Raw genomic sequence first — 14,113 nt, forward strand, 5'->3', positions numbered from 1 at the left:
TTGGAGGGGGGGGGAGAGGTGAGTCGACCCTCGCCAGGAGGAGCGCGCACGGTGGGACCGCGTACATTTTAGGCTCATTTAGTAGGTTAGTGCTCTCGGTGGGCTAATTCCCTGTGAAAGGGATGGAGGCGCTCAGCATGAGGTTTCTCGCGCACGGCCGCTTTCCTTAGTCAGCGCGTTCAAGCGGGACCGAGGGGTGGGGCGGGGGCGGGAAAGCCCAGCGAGAAGGAAAGAACCCCCGCGCCCATTTTCCTCACTAGACTTTCCCGGGAGGAGGGGGCGAAGGCGGGAGGTGACGGGCCTGAGGTCCTTCGAGCACGTATGGCGCAGGGAGTTAGAAAATAAGACGGTGGGGAGGGGATTCACATCAGCCGTAGAAGCTGCTTGCATCTAACTGCAAGGCAGGTGGGATGGGCATGTTGTAAATTCGCCTTTATGTTCTGATTTCTTGAGCTGTACTTAAAAAGAGCTGGCGGGTGGCATGAGGAATTAAGAATTGTTGTTACTAGGCATGCGGATTTGTGTTTGATGTCACGATAATCACGAACGGTGTGGGTCAGATCACCACATTAGCCACAAGGTGGCTGCAGACTCGGCCTGCCAAATTAAAAAGCTTGTAGCCGGCTGCCCTGTCAGTGCTTTCAGCACAAAAATCAACTTGCCGTCCTAACCATGCGCTTTAAAAATTCAGTTTTAAATAAAATGGATTTTTCTCTCCTTCCATCTCTCCGGTTTTGAAGACTACTATTAAAACTTCAGTTGATAACTGTATGCTCTCAAGTCGACCCGACTTATGGAAACCCTTTTCAGAGTTTTCCAGGTAGAAAATACTCGGAAGTGATTTACCGTTCTCTTCTTCTGGAGGCGTCCTGGGACTGTAAAGCTTGCATATCGCTACACAGGCTGGCTATTATTCCCCAGGAAGCACAGTTGGGAATCAAACTCTGGTTCCTCAGCCAGGTACCTAAACCACTGAGCTATCCAGCCAATTCGGCTGCTAGGTTTTCCCCTTAAGATTTGTAGGTGCTATGCATATTAGGGATTATTATCTGTCTGTCTGATAGACAGATCTGTCTGTTTTCTTTGCTATTTTTATTATCCCAGAGCAGGTCACAGAAAGATTGTCCTGCACACTCCCCCTCCCTGTGCAGAAGGCTGTAGGGGGAGAATTCTATAAATAACTCATGACTTCTTGCTTGTCATCCATTCAATTAAAATTGATCTTTTTACATGTTAAGAAATATCAAGTGAAAAGTATAGACTTCGATGTTAACTGTGTTCAGATTCTGGTTCTATTACCCTGCATTCCAAACTGTATTGAATGTTGCACATATGTTTTCTTTACAGTCTTACAGTGCTTTCTGACCAGGTTTCAGCTTGCCAATTTCCGCCGTATTTTTCGGTGTATAAAATGACACTTTTTACTTAAATAATTAGACAAAAAAAATTGAGGGTTGTTTTATACATGGAAGGCAGCCACTTTCCCTGCCTTTTGGAAAGCCACAGGGTAAAGCAACCGTGAAAGGTGGCAGGATCACACAAATTTTCTAATTTGGGGGTTAGGAAAGGGGGGGGGTCATCTTATACATTGGGTCTTCTTATAAACAGAAAAATACAGTAATTGCAGTCAGAGTAAAATTTAAGATGGTCATTATTGAAAACTGATTAAGCAAAACTAGAGCCAAGTCAGTACCAAACAATATAACAAACTAATCTTGAGGTACAATTTTCATGAACTTATTGCTATTTTCAGCCCTGATTAGTCCAGATGAATAATCCTCTTGCACTGATTCAAGTCTTCCAGTAAACCTGCATTATTAATGGGATTTTCTATATCTATTTCTATTGTACTATTTTTAAAATTGATAAGACGCTTCAGGAACATGAGGAAAGATTTAGGAATTCAGTATACTGATGTGGGTATTTTGGTAAATGTTGGGATAGGCATCACCTAGAATAGAACATGTTATTATTATTGCATACTTAATTTAGAAGCCTTTCAAGCTGCATTAATATAACAAGTTAGCCTCCAAATAAAGAGTATAGTTACATATGCAATAGCCAAGTTCGGATGTAACATGAAACCATGGTTTGTACTAACTGTAGTCTAAAAATTGCACTATATACAAATTTTGGGAGAGAAATCAGAATTAAAGTGGTTGGCAAAAAGTGGTTGGTTGCTTTAGAATCAGTGGCTGAAACTCAGTTGCTTAGCATAGTAAGCTGCACTAGAGCAGGCCCATTTGAGTCAATGGAACTTATGGAAAAGCTGACTTACCAAATTTCCAATGATTCAATGGGACTATTGTAGTGAAACTTACTATGCCAAGCAATAGGAGTTCAGCCAGTATGTGAAAGCTGTATGTAAAGCTCTGTGTAGTTGAAAATCTAGATGAGCTTTTAAAAAAAATTATAGAAGTTCCACATATTTTAGGACATTTAAATCAATAATGGGAGTGATGCCAAAGAATTCTGTAGTCCTGTGTTTGATTATCATATGTTTTATGAAAAACTGTCCTGGTGAATCTAAACAGTTAGAATGCTTTAAAAATATTTTTAAATCAAAATTAAGAAAGCAAGGATGGAGTATTCAAGGACATTGTGACCTCCTGTATAACCATTCAAATTGAATGAGAATTCAGTTTATTGTTTAAAGGAGGAGTGCTTCAGATTGCTTAGCAACAAGGATCTAATTTGTCTCACCACATTGAGATTTCTAGGAAATGAAAATTTTTGGCCTCAATGTTTTTCATATCCCTTGACATGAGTTCTATTTCTAAACGTTCACTAAGTCAATTTATAATCCATAAACCACTCTCATTCATTGTATATAAAGCATAAAAAGAATTGTGCATGCAATTAGTCATTAGCTAGTATTAAGTGAGATAATGATATTGTGTGCTGCAGGATTCTGAAATTTATGCTAAAGCAAAATCCATGCCTCTACATCCAGATTTCTCTTTCTATCTATGAATTATATCCATAATTTGTGGTTCTTTGTTGGAGAGGTTTACAGTGTATGGAGATTAATTAAATAATTTATTGAACATATGCTAAGTTTATGGGCATTCTGAAAATTACCCAGTCCATTGCCATTAATTACTGTGTTGTTCTATGTTGTTTAATTAACCTTGACTAGATTTCTGCCACCCCCAGAACAAACCTGTCCTCTGTCCACCTTTCTCTGTTGGGGTGTGATAGATCACAATTTGGACCAATTGTGGAACAGTCCAGTATGATCTATTTCCCAATTATTACACAACACATGGGAAAATATGCTGCATCCTTGCCCAAGATGGACCTTTTTGGGGGGCTAAGCTGGAGCAGTCTTCCAGCAGACGGAAGAGTCACTTTAAGGAAGACTGCCTTAATTGAAATGACTCTTTCTAGTGTAATCAGGCACATGCTTATGAAGCTGTCCAATCACGTCCTTTTACCAATTTTACTCTGATTTTCTTTCCTTACACCATCCATAATTGCAGATAGAAGCATTGTGTATAAGGCGTTATCTTGTAAGTCATTTTCCACTGGTGCAACCTTTCAATTTAAACGGAATCCCCTATCAGACATAATGTGAAGAGGTTAATTCTTACATTAAGTAATTCTTTACTTAAACAGACATTATATATAAGCAACTGCCTATAGAAGAAGAAAAACCTAATAGATGTGCTTATATTCTCATTACTGTCTAAAGTAGTGGTTCTTGAACGTGGTCCCTAGATGTTCTTGGACTGCAAATCTAAGGAATCCTGGCCAGCACAGCAAGTGGTGAAGGCTTCTGGGAACTGCAGTCCAAGAACACCTAGGGACCCCAGTTTGAGAACTACTGGTCTAGAGGAGCAAGGAAGATACATCTTACTGCATAGCTCATATATGAATAGGAAAAGTCCAGCTCTCTGAATGTTTCATTCTGAGTGGAGAAAGACAATGTTCCCAAATGTTACACCACTGTTCTTTTTCATAAACTTCACACCAGGGGTTTCTAGCTTCTCCGTTTATATGTCAGAGAAGCTCTTTCCTTTGCTTTATTATTATGTTTTGTTTGTTTGATAAAAATTTGAAGCTTGGTTGATCAGGGGAATGTTATGGATGGCATGTACACTGATTCCAGCAAGGCAATCAGCAAGGCCTACGGTATTGCAGACAAACTGCTAAAATTTGGGCTAGTCAATGATGCTGCTGGATGGGAATATGGAGCTAGTTCATGGACTGTGTCTAGGAAGTGGCTACTGTTACATACAGCACTGATGTTACCTGTCTGTCATGGGTTTGGAGGGAAAGTTCCATCCTATGGGGAGTGGAAGGCGGGACATCAGGAGGAGGGGCTGTGCTGTATAAATATGTGATGCCTGTGTGGTGAGAGGGAGATACTGAGAGACACTGGGTTGTGACGAAGCAGCAGCTGGGAAGAAGAAGCTGTTGTGGGAGTCTGTGTGTCAGACAGGGTACTGCTGTGTGTCAGAGTACCAACCTGATAGGTTCAGGTGTCTGTTGGTTAGCCAGAACTGATGGGTTCAGGGTCTGTGCTTTAAGTTAAGGGTTCTGGGTGAACCACACTGTGTGTATGTATGAGTGAGAATAAGCCACGTTACTTTATTTTATTCACCTAATCATTTTATTATCTCTGTGTGTGTTTAAATAAACCTTATTCTTTTATTGTTTAAAAATCCATCCCTGGTCTGTGTGACTTCTTAAAGGGAATGGTTGGTGGCAGCTTAGTGTAACTGTGTGACATATCCCAGTAGGTCTGGGTTTGTCACATTGATTGGTGTCCAGCGTGTGGGATACGACTGGTCCAGTTGTCCAGCGGTCCAGCAAAGCCTTGGCAAGTGTGCCCAGAGCAAGGGGGGTCTAGTCAGGGACAGTCTGAGGCGCGTAGGTAATCTTCTAGGTGTACCTCACGGGGAGGTGCGCTAGTAGAAGAACGTGCCAACTGGGGAGACTTAGATTAAGGTGCTCTGAGGCAGCCTAGTTTTGGCGGGAAAAAGCTGAGGCAAAACTGCGTAGTAACAGCGAGCTAGCTTGCCAGCTGAGAGGCCCAGCAGAGGGGGGTAGGCTCTGACTCGATACTGTTGCAAGTTTGGTGCTGAAGAACAGCAGCAATCTCTAGGGAGAGCTGGTTCTGAGGCAAGAAGGAAAAAAGTGGTCGTTTTATTTTGAGGCTTGACTTTTAAAGCAGCCTGTTCTGAGGGGGGGTTATGCCCTTGACTCGAAGCCAAGTAGCAGAAATGAGTGAAGTGAAAGACCCCCAGATTGACCAAGGTTCTGAGGATGAATTTGGCTCAGTGCAGGGTGACAGCACAGGAGAGCAGAACCCAGAACTTAGAAAATTGCTCATAGCCCAACAGCATGAACTGAGGATGAGGCAATTTGAAATGGAGGAAAGGGAAAGAGAAGAAAGATTAGAGAGAGAAAGAAGGGAGGAAAGGGAGAAACAGCGGCAATTTGAATTAGAGAGAGAGAGAGAGAGAATGGAGAGGGAAGAAAGAATGGAGAGAGAGAAAATTGCTCTGGAAAAAGAAAGAATGGCGTTTGAATTAAGAAAATTGGAAATGATGAACCAGAACAATAATAACAATAGGGATTCTGAGGGAGGCCAACTGTCTAAGGCTGACCTGAAGAAATTCCCTGTGTACCACAAGGGAGATTGTCCTGAGGTGTTCTTTTCCCTAGTGGAAAGAGCGTTTGTGGACTTCTCAGTGAGGGAAACTGAGAAGATGACCATCATGCGATCTTTAATCAGTGGTAGCCTGGCTGAGGTTTATGCCGAGATGCCTGAGGAACTGATGAAAGATTTTGCAGAGTTTAAAAAACTGGTGTTTGCCAGACATGGGATAAATGCAGAGCAGCTGAGACAAAGATTTAGGTCCCTCACCAAAAAACCAGAACAGACTTTTACCCAAGTGGGGGCCCAATTGGTGAGGCTGCTTGAGAAATGGCTATCTCAGGAAGGAACAGAGACCTATGAGCAGCTTAAAGACTTGATAGCACTGGAACAGTTCTATTCAGTCCTGCATGGGGAATTGAAATTCCAGGTGAGGGAAAGGAAACCGAAATCTGTGGCAGCAGCCGCAGAGATCGCGGATTTTATTTCCCAAATAAGAAAGCCCTTGGGTGAGGGGAAATCTGTGGGTAAACCCAAAGAAACCTACAGCAAGTACTCTCAGGGACCAGGGAAAAGCCAGCAAGGGGGAGGGGCCCATGGTGAAGGGAAGCCCTCAGACCTGAAACCAAGACCTCAGATTTTGGAGGGAAAACCAAAACAAGATGAGAGAGAATCAAAATACACCAGAAAATGTTATTTCTGTCAGGGAAAGGGTCATCTAATCTCAGAGTGTGAGAAATTAAAGCAGCTAAAAGGAATGGTGCCTCAGAATGCTAGTGGGACCAAGCCAAAAGCTGTGTTCTGTGTCCAGAAAGAGCAAGGCTCAGTGTCACAGAGGGAGCCTGTTGCCATGGCTACTCAGTCTGGGACAGTTACATCTGCTGATCAGGCTGAGGAAAATGGTCCTCTTGTGGAGGTAAAGCGCTGCTTGCTGATAAAAACAGATTCTCAGTTGTTTGAGACAGCTGGGGTGGACGTAGGAATACTTGACCGTCAGTATAGGGGGCTGCGGGACACTTGTTCCCAGGTAACCCTGTGCCATCCAGATATCATTCCTAGGGAGTTTATAATCCCAAATGAGAGCATAAAGGTGGCAGGGATTGAGGGGCAGGTAATCTCTCTGCCAGTAGCAGAGGTACCTGTCAACTTTCAAGGCTGGAGGGGAGATTGGCGGCTAGCGATTTCATCGACTCTGCCAGCAGCCGTGCTCGTGGGAAATGACCTGGCTGAACATGTAAAACGGGTGCTAGTGATTACACGCTCACAAGCCACCACAGGGACAGTTCAGGGGGGTAATGATGAGCCAGAGACGGAAGCAGAGGGGAGTTCAGAAGCTGTGGTGGAAACCTTAACCACAGACAGCAGATTTGGACAGGAGCAAAAGGCAGACGCCACTCTCCAAAAGTGTTTTGAACAGGTGACTGATGCCCAGCTAACACCTGAAACCCCAGTGAGATTTCTGGAGAAAAAGGGGATTTTATATAGAGAAACCCTGAGGAATATCTCAAAAGGGGGAGATGGGATCAGAAGTCAGCTGGTGGTACCTGAAAAGTATCGCCCCATGATCTTACAAAGGGGGCACTCTGACATGTTTGCTGCACACTTAGGGGTGAAAGGGCCCCTTGATTTGATCAAACAAATTTGGGAGCAGGTCACCCAGGATGACCCACAAGACGTTGTGACATACATAGACACCTTGATGAATGACCTAAAGAAAAATCTAGAGCTGGCAGCAGAAAATCTGCAAGCTCAGAAGGTCAGACAGAAAACATGGTATGACCACAAAGCTAGAGAGAGGCACTTTGACCCAGGGGAGGAAGTGCTTTGGCTTAGGCCCTGCAGAGAGAATAAGCTGCAGCTCAAATGGGCAGGACCATATAGGGTCATTTCCAAGATGTCAGACCTGAACTACCTTATAGAGCAGGAGGAGAACCAAGCAAGGAGGGTGGTTCATGTCAATGCCCTAAAACCCTACTACAGAGGGGAACAGAGGGTTTTATTCGCGATAAAAGCAGCTGAGAGTGAGGAAGCTGAATTACCCTTCTGGGAGGGTAGAGGGGAAGTAAAATACAACCCAGAGGAGGTAAAGATCAGTCCTGCACTCACCCAAGACCAGCAGCAAGAACTAAAGATGCTGCTTAGTAAATATCAACAGGTGTTTTCCAACAAGCCGGGGATAGTGAAGGGAGTGATGCATCGGATCCACACAGGGGATGCACCCCCGCAGGCAGTATCCCCATACCGAGTAACGGGACCCTATAGGGACAAGGTGCGGAAGGAGCTGGACGAAATGCTGAGGGAGAACATAATCGTCCCCTCTTCTAGTCCTTGGTCCTCTCCGATAGTCCTGGTGGACAAGCCTGATGGGAGCATTAGGTTTTGTGTCGATTACAGGAAATTAAACCGTGTAACCACTCCTGATGCCTACCCAATGCCCAGGCTAGACAACCTGATTGAAACCATAGGGGGTTGTCGGTTCATCTCATCATTGGACCTGGTAAAGGGATATTGGCAATTAAAAATTGATCCCAGGGATCAAGAAAAGACTGCCTTTTGCAGCCCTTTTGGTCTCTATGAGTTTCGAGTCCTGAGCTTTGGTCTCAGAAATGCACCAGCCACATTCCAAAGGCTGATGGACCAGACCTTGGCAGGGCTCAGTGACTTTACAGTGGCCTACATTGACGACATAGGGATCTTCAGTAATACTTGGGAAGATCACCTGTTACACCTGGAGTTAGTGCTGCAGAGGTTAAGTGCAGCAGGGCTAACAGTAAAGGCGAGCAAGTGTCAGCTGGGTAGCCCAGAAATAAAATACTTGGGTCACATGGTAGGGGGAGGAATGATAAAACCCCTGGAGGCCAAAATAGAAGCTGTTCGTGATTGGCCCAGACCCAACACCAAGAAAAAAGTCAAATCATTTCTTGGGTTGGTGGGCTACTACAGAAAGTTCATCCCGAGGTTTAGCGAGATTGCGGCTCCGCTGACCGATCTGACGAGGAAGAAGGCTGATGACCGCATCCCGTGGACCAGCGACTGTGAGGCGGCGTTCCAGAGGTTGAAGGAGGCGTTAATCAACTATCCTGTCCTGCGTGCTCCAGACTTCGACCGGGAGTTCATCATCTACACAGATGCGTCTAACAGCGGGGTAGGAGCAGTTCTGTGCCAGGAGGATGAGAATGGTGACCAGCATCCAGTGTCCTACCTGAGTAGGAAACTTCAAAAAGGTGAGAGACATTTGGCAACCGTGGAGAAGGAGTGTTTGGCCATAGTCTACGCGATCCAGAAGGCCAAGCCTTACATCTGGGGAAGACATTTTGTTCTGTGTACTGACCATTCACCATTGCAATGGTTAAAGACAATGAAAACCCACAATAGCAAACTTATGAGGTGGGCTTTAAACCTACAGGACTATGACTTTGAAGTGAAGGTGGTCAGAGGGTCAGTGAACTGTGTTGCTGACGCCTTATCAAGAAGACCTGAAGATTGAAGACGGCGAAAGAACATGGACTATGTGTATATATTGATGACACAAAAGTAAAATGTACCTGGTTTTGAATTGGTTTGTATGAATAAAGGTAAATTAATGTAATGTATATGTTAAATGTTTAAATGCCTATTTGCTATGGTTTAACTTAGAATGTAAGTATAAGTGAGTATAATATGGTATGTATAACTGTTGTTGTATGTTTTATTCAGGTTGTTTTTTGGTGAAAAGCACGTTAGCTTTCCCCCTACAAAACAACTTATAAAGAGGGGAGGTGTTACATACAGCACTGATGTTACCTGTCTGTCATGGGTTTGGAGGGAAAGTTCCATCCTATGGGGAGTGGAAGGCGGGACATCAGGAGGAGGGGCTGTGCTGTATAAATATGTGATGCCTGTGTGGTGAGAGGGAGATACTGAGAGACACTGGGTTGTGACGAAGCAGCAGCTGGGAAGAAGAAGCTGTTGTGGGAGTCTGTGTGTCAGACAGGGTACTGCTGTGTGTCAGAGTACCAACCTGATAGGTTCAGGTGTCTGTTGGTTAGCCAGAACTGATGGGTTCAGGGTCTGTGCTTTAAGTTAAGGGTTCTGGGTGAACCACACTGTGTGTATGTATGAGTGAGAATAAGCCACGTTACTTTATTTTATTCACCTAATCATTTTATTATCTCTGTGTGTGTTTAAATAAACCTTATTCTTTTATTGTTTAAAAATCCATCCCTGGTCTGTGTGACTTCTTAAAGGGAATGGTTGGTGGCAGCTTAGTGTAACTGTGTGACATATCCCAGTAGGTCTGGGTTTGTCACAGCTACCAGTGGTTCCTTGTTATTTTTGGACAAAAGTGAAAGTGGAATGCCACAGTAGGTCCTGTGTTGGTCAGTGAAAGAATGAAGAGAATACTTTTTAGATTTGTAGATGACACAGTACTAGGAGGGGAAACTAATGAGGCATTGGCTGTGCATATTATTGAGGTGTTGGGTAGATGGCACTAGGTAAGGAAACCAGGAGTGGGAAGGAAATAAGACAGAAGATAGAAACAGGTTTCAAGAAGTTCTTAACAGATAGAAGAATCAGTCCAGATCACTTTCAGAAGGGATAAATACGAAGTTCTAAATTCAGGCAGGAGAAATAATATAAGAGTGGGCGATAACTAGTCTGGCAGTAGTACACACAAAATGGATATTAGACCAGAAATTAAAGATAAGTATGGTGTTTTCCTGAAAATAAGACAGGATCTTATATTAATTTTTGCTCCAAAAATGCATTTGGACTTATTTATTTTATTTAATTTTATTTATTTTCCATTTTTTACCCTGCCTGTCTAGATTCAATGAATCTACTCTATTTTCACGGGATTTTTTTTTTCAAGTACAACAATCTGTATTTATTCAAATACAGTCATGTCATCTTCTTCTGGTTGCTGCCCAATGGTGTAGGGCAGGATTTCACTTAACTGGAGCTTATTTTAGCAGTAGTAGCAGTTTATGAGCATTCTGAAAAATCATACTAGGTCTTATTTTCGGGGAAATTGTATGATGTGGTGGAGGAAAGGCTGATACAATTCTGTGCTGCCTCAATGAAAATATTGTGCCTTAATCAACAGAGACAACTGTAACATTCAGTTCTGCTTTGGTGAAATTTCATCTGCAGTGCTGTGTCAAGACTGAGGCACCATTATTTGAGAAAGATATTGACAAGCTGGAAGATGTCTAGATTGGGATAGACAGTGAATGATCTGGAAATCAAGTCCTGTGAGGTATAGCTCATGGAACTAGATATGATTAGCTTGAAGAAAACATATTAATTATGCAGCCCAAGGTCACGTAGATAGCAGAGCATGTAATCCCATCCACTACACATGATCTGGTTGATCCTGGCTAGCCTCTTTCCCAGGAAGTACATTAGGAATTCAAACTCGTGGCCCATGGTTGTGCTGTCAGGGGCTCCAACCCACTAAGCCAATGATCCCCAACCTTTTCCAAACTGTAGACCGGTTTGGGGGGGTGGCTTCCATGTGGGGGGTCAGGGCACCCCCTGGGCTCACAGGTGGCCGGGGCAACCATGCAGGTGGGCGGGCCATGCTTGTAGGCATCCATGGGGGAATGCGTGTGGCAGTGTGGAGCCCACAGCAGCAGCAGACAGTGAGTGGACATAATCTCCATCCATAACAGGTGGACGTAACCCTCATTAGACTCCTATGCCTATTTAGGACCATGAAAAACAAAACATCCCATGAAGATAGAGTAGATTCATTGAATCTAGACAGGCAGGTTGAACGCCAGAAAATCAATAAAATAAAATTTAAAAAAGCCCTAATGCATTTTTGGAGCAAAAATTAATATAAGATCCTGTCTTATTTTCAGGGAAACACCATACTTATCTATAATTTGGATGTTCAAGAAAAGTTTGGAATTTCCAAAATCTGAGGATAGGTTCTCAGAGGTCCTCAACATCCAAAGGAAGTTTCTTTTTCAGTATATGCCACAAGAGAAGAGCAAAGTGTCTGTTGTAATGGAAGTGACAGCTAACTATTCCCAAAGTATTTAGTTGTTCAAATATACACAAATAAGTATGATGATTACAAACTTCAAATCTTTACTGCAATTTCTAATTTTTGATTTTTCAGTGTCTGTGTTACCCAGTGTGGTAGTGTGGATAGAGTGATGGACTAGGACTCAGGAAAGCTGAATTCAAATCCTCACTCAGCCATGGAAACCCACTGGTGAACAGGTAAAATTGCTCTTTAAATATCTCACCTTGAAATTAGGATCACTATATGTTGGCCTGTAATGTGCATGATTAGAACATTGTCTGCTGAAATTATTAGAAATATATTGTTATGCATGTCTACCCAGAAGAAACCTTATTCAATTCAAAGGAATTTATTCTAGACTAGAACACTGGAGAATGGGGTTCGAATCCACACTTGGCCATGGAAAGTCACTGTGGTCACATGGAAAGTCTCACTTATCTTGAAAGTCCTATTAGGGTCACTACAAGTCAGTTCTAACTTGACAGCCCAGAACACACACATACACACAAGTGGATAAAGAATTGCATTATAATTTTCATTATATCTAATGGGGCAATGTGAACAGGTGAGCGGTGGGACCAGAATCATAATTGACCAAAAAAGTCCCCTTTTCATACACAGTACATTAACATGTTGTCACTTATTGCTATCAAATGCAGTGGCTACCAGCATGCATGACTTTAAAAAGGAAGTAAATTCATTCAATGAAATTGAATACATATTAGCCAAGAATCGATCCTCTCTGTTTAGGAGCTGTTCAGAAGCAGCAATTCAGAAGCAGTGTTTCAGATTATTAGTGCTAAACAGTGTGAATATATAATAGGAAAGCTTCTGCCTATTTGATTATTATGGGAGGCAGGAAGATGCTGAACTAAAGAGAGACTCTGGTATCATTCAGCAGAGAAATGCTTAGGTTCCGAAAGTATCCTTTCCCTTTCAAACCAAGCTTGTTTTCATAGTGAGGACCTGAACTAAGCTTTGAAAATTGTAACAAGAAAGAAGCAGCCTCAGTGAAAATGTAGAATACAGATTATATAGCAAAAAGCCTGGAGAGCATTTTCTCAGGTCAGGTTCTGCACTATTTAAGGCTTGAGTGGCAAGAAGAGATTTAATGGATGCTGTCCCTCAAGCAGCAAAAAGCTGACCATGTTTCAACCCAACATGTATCTCATTCTCTTTATGATGGTTTCCATCCCCAGAACCTGTGTTTTCTATGCTCGAATGAATATCCCCACTATATCTTCTATACTGAATATACTGGGGGCCATCTGCATTTGGTTTTTCTCAGTTAAAAGGAACATTTTACAGATATACTAGCTGAAATATCTCTCTCTCATGGTCACAGACCTGAATTAAAATAGTATAACAATAAGAACAAGATAATCATTAAAACATGCACATAGTTAGAAAAAAGCATTCAGTTAAAATAATAAACTCTTTCTACAAGACCTTACAAAAAAAAAATCAAAAACATAGCCACAGACTTTGTGATTGTTTGATTTATACCTGACAACAAATACTTCAAATACTATGTTAGTTGCCTTCCAGGGCATTTCCTCAAAATAGGACAGAGAAGTCTGCTACAGTCTTCTCTGTGGAAGCTACACTGAAACAAGACATGGACTAAGGACTCAACTACCATGGTAACTCGATGTATGGACTTAATCCATATTGGAATGGCGTTCATATGTTGAAAAGTTTGTACGTTGAGGCAACTTTTCTATAGGAATGCATTGAAAACCATTTAATCCATATCTGCTGTTTTACGTTCGTATGTCAAGCCGCTGTTCGTAGGTAGAGGCATTAGTTTCCATACGAACTAATGCAAAGCCGGTTAATCCATACTCTACCACTAGGGGGTGAATTTTTTTCTTTTGACCTAAGGTGAACTTAGGTCAAAAAAAGGACAGGGAAGTTTTTTTTTCTTTTCTTCTTTTTCTTGGTTCGTAAGTTGAGGCTCCATTCGCAGGTCGAAGCAACTTTTTGCGAATGGAGCAGTTCGTAACTCGAATTATTCGAAAGTAGGGATGTTCGTAAGTTGAGGTACCACTATACTTGCTCTCCATAGGCATGTGGCCGATCTCCATAGGAAATGCTGCAATAGTACCCTTCCAATACTCCTGGAGGGAAACAGTTGGCTCTAATACCGGAGAAAGCATACTGATATTTGGGGATGTTGAATTTATTCAGATACTCAGCATGCTTAGGAAACTCAAAATTTAAGCCAAAATGCATTGGGAAACAATGGTACTAGCTTTAATCCTTCTTGGTTTAAAATGGATTTCTCAGATATTAGACCTGGTTCTTACTGAGGATATATTGCCATGGATCTTGTATGTAATAAATTCTGATTTATTTGTGGGCATAGTTAACTCTGAATTGTTGAGAGCTGTGGGACTGACATGATTAAGCTATAGTACATCATATTTAGAGCCTTTCGTCCGAGGTGACTTTGATAAATTTTGTGCAGGCTCATCCAGAAATGTAAAGAG

General features: G+C 42.4%; 1 protein-coding gene across 2 annotated transcripts in view; it reads left to right on the forward strand.

The window, feature by feature from the left end:
- Nucleotides 1–14,113, forward strand: part of LOC110077679 (uncharacterized) — a 56,657-nt gene that overhangs the window by 649 nt on the left and 41,895 nt on the right. The window lies entirely within an intron of this gene.

Source organism: Pogona vitticeps, chromosome 3, assembly GCF_051106095.1.
Source record: "Pogona vitticeps strain Pit_001003342236 chromosome 3, PviZW2.1, whole genome shotgun sequence".
Classification (NCBI taxonomy): domain Eukaryota; kingdom Metazoa; phylum Chordata; class Lepidosauria; order Squamata; family Agamidae; genus Pogona; species Pogona vitticeps.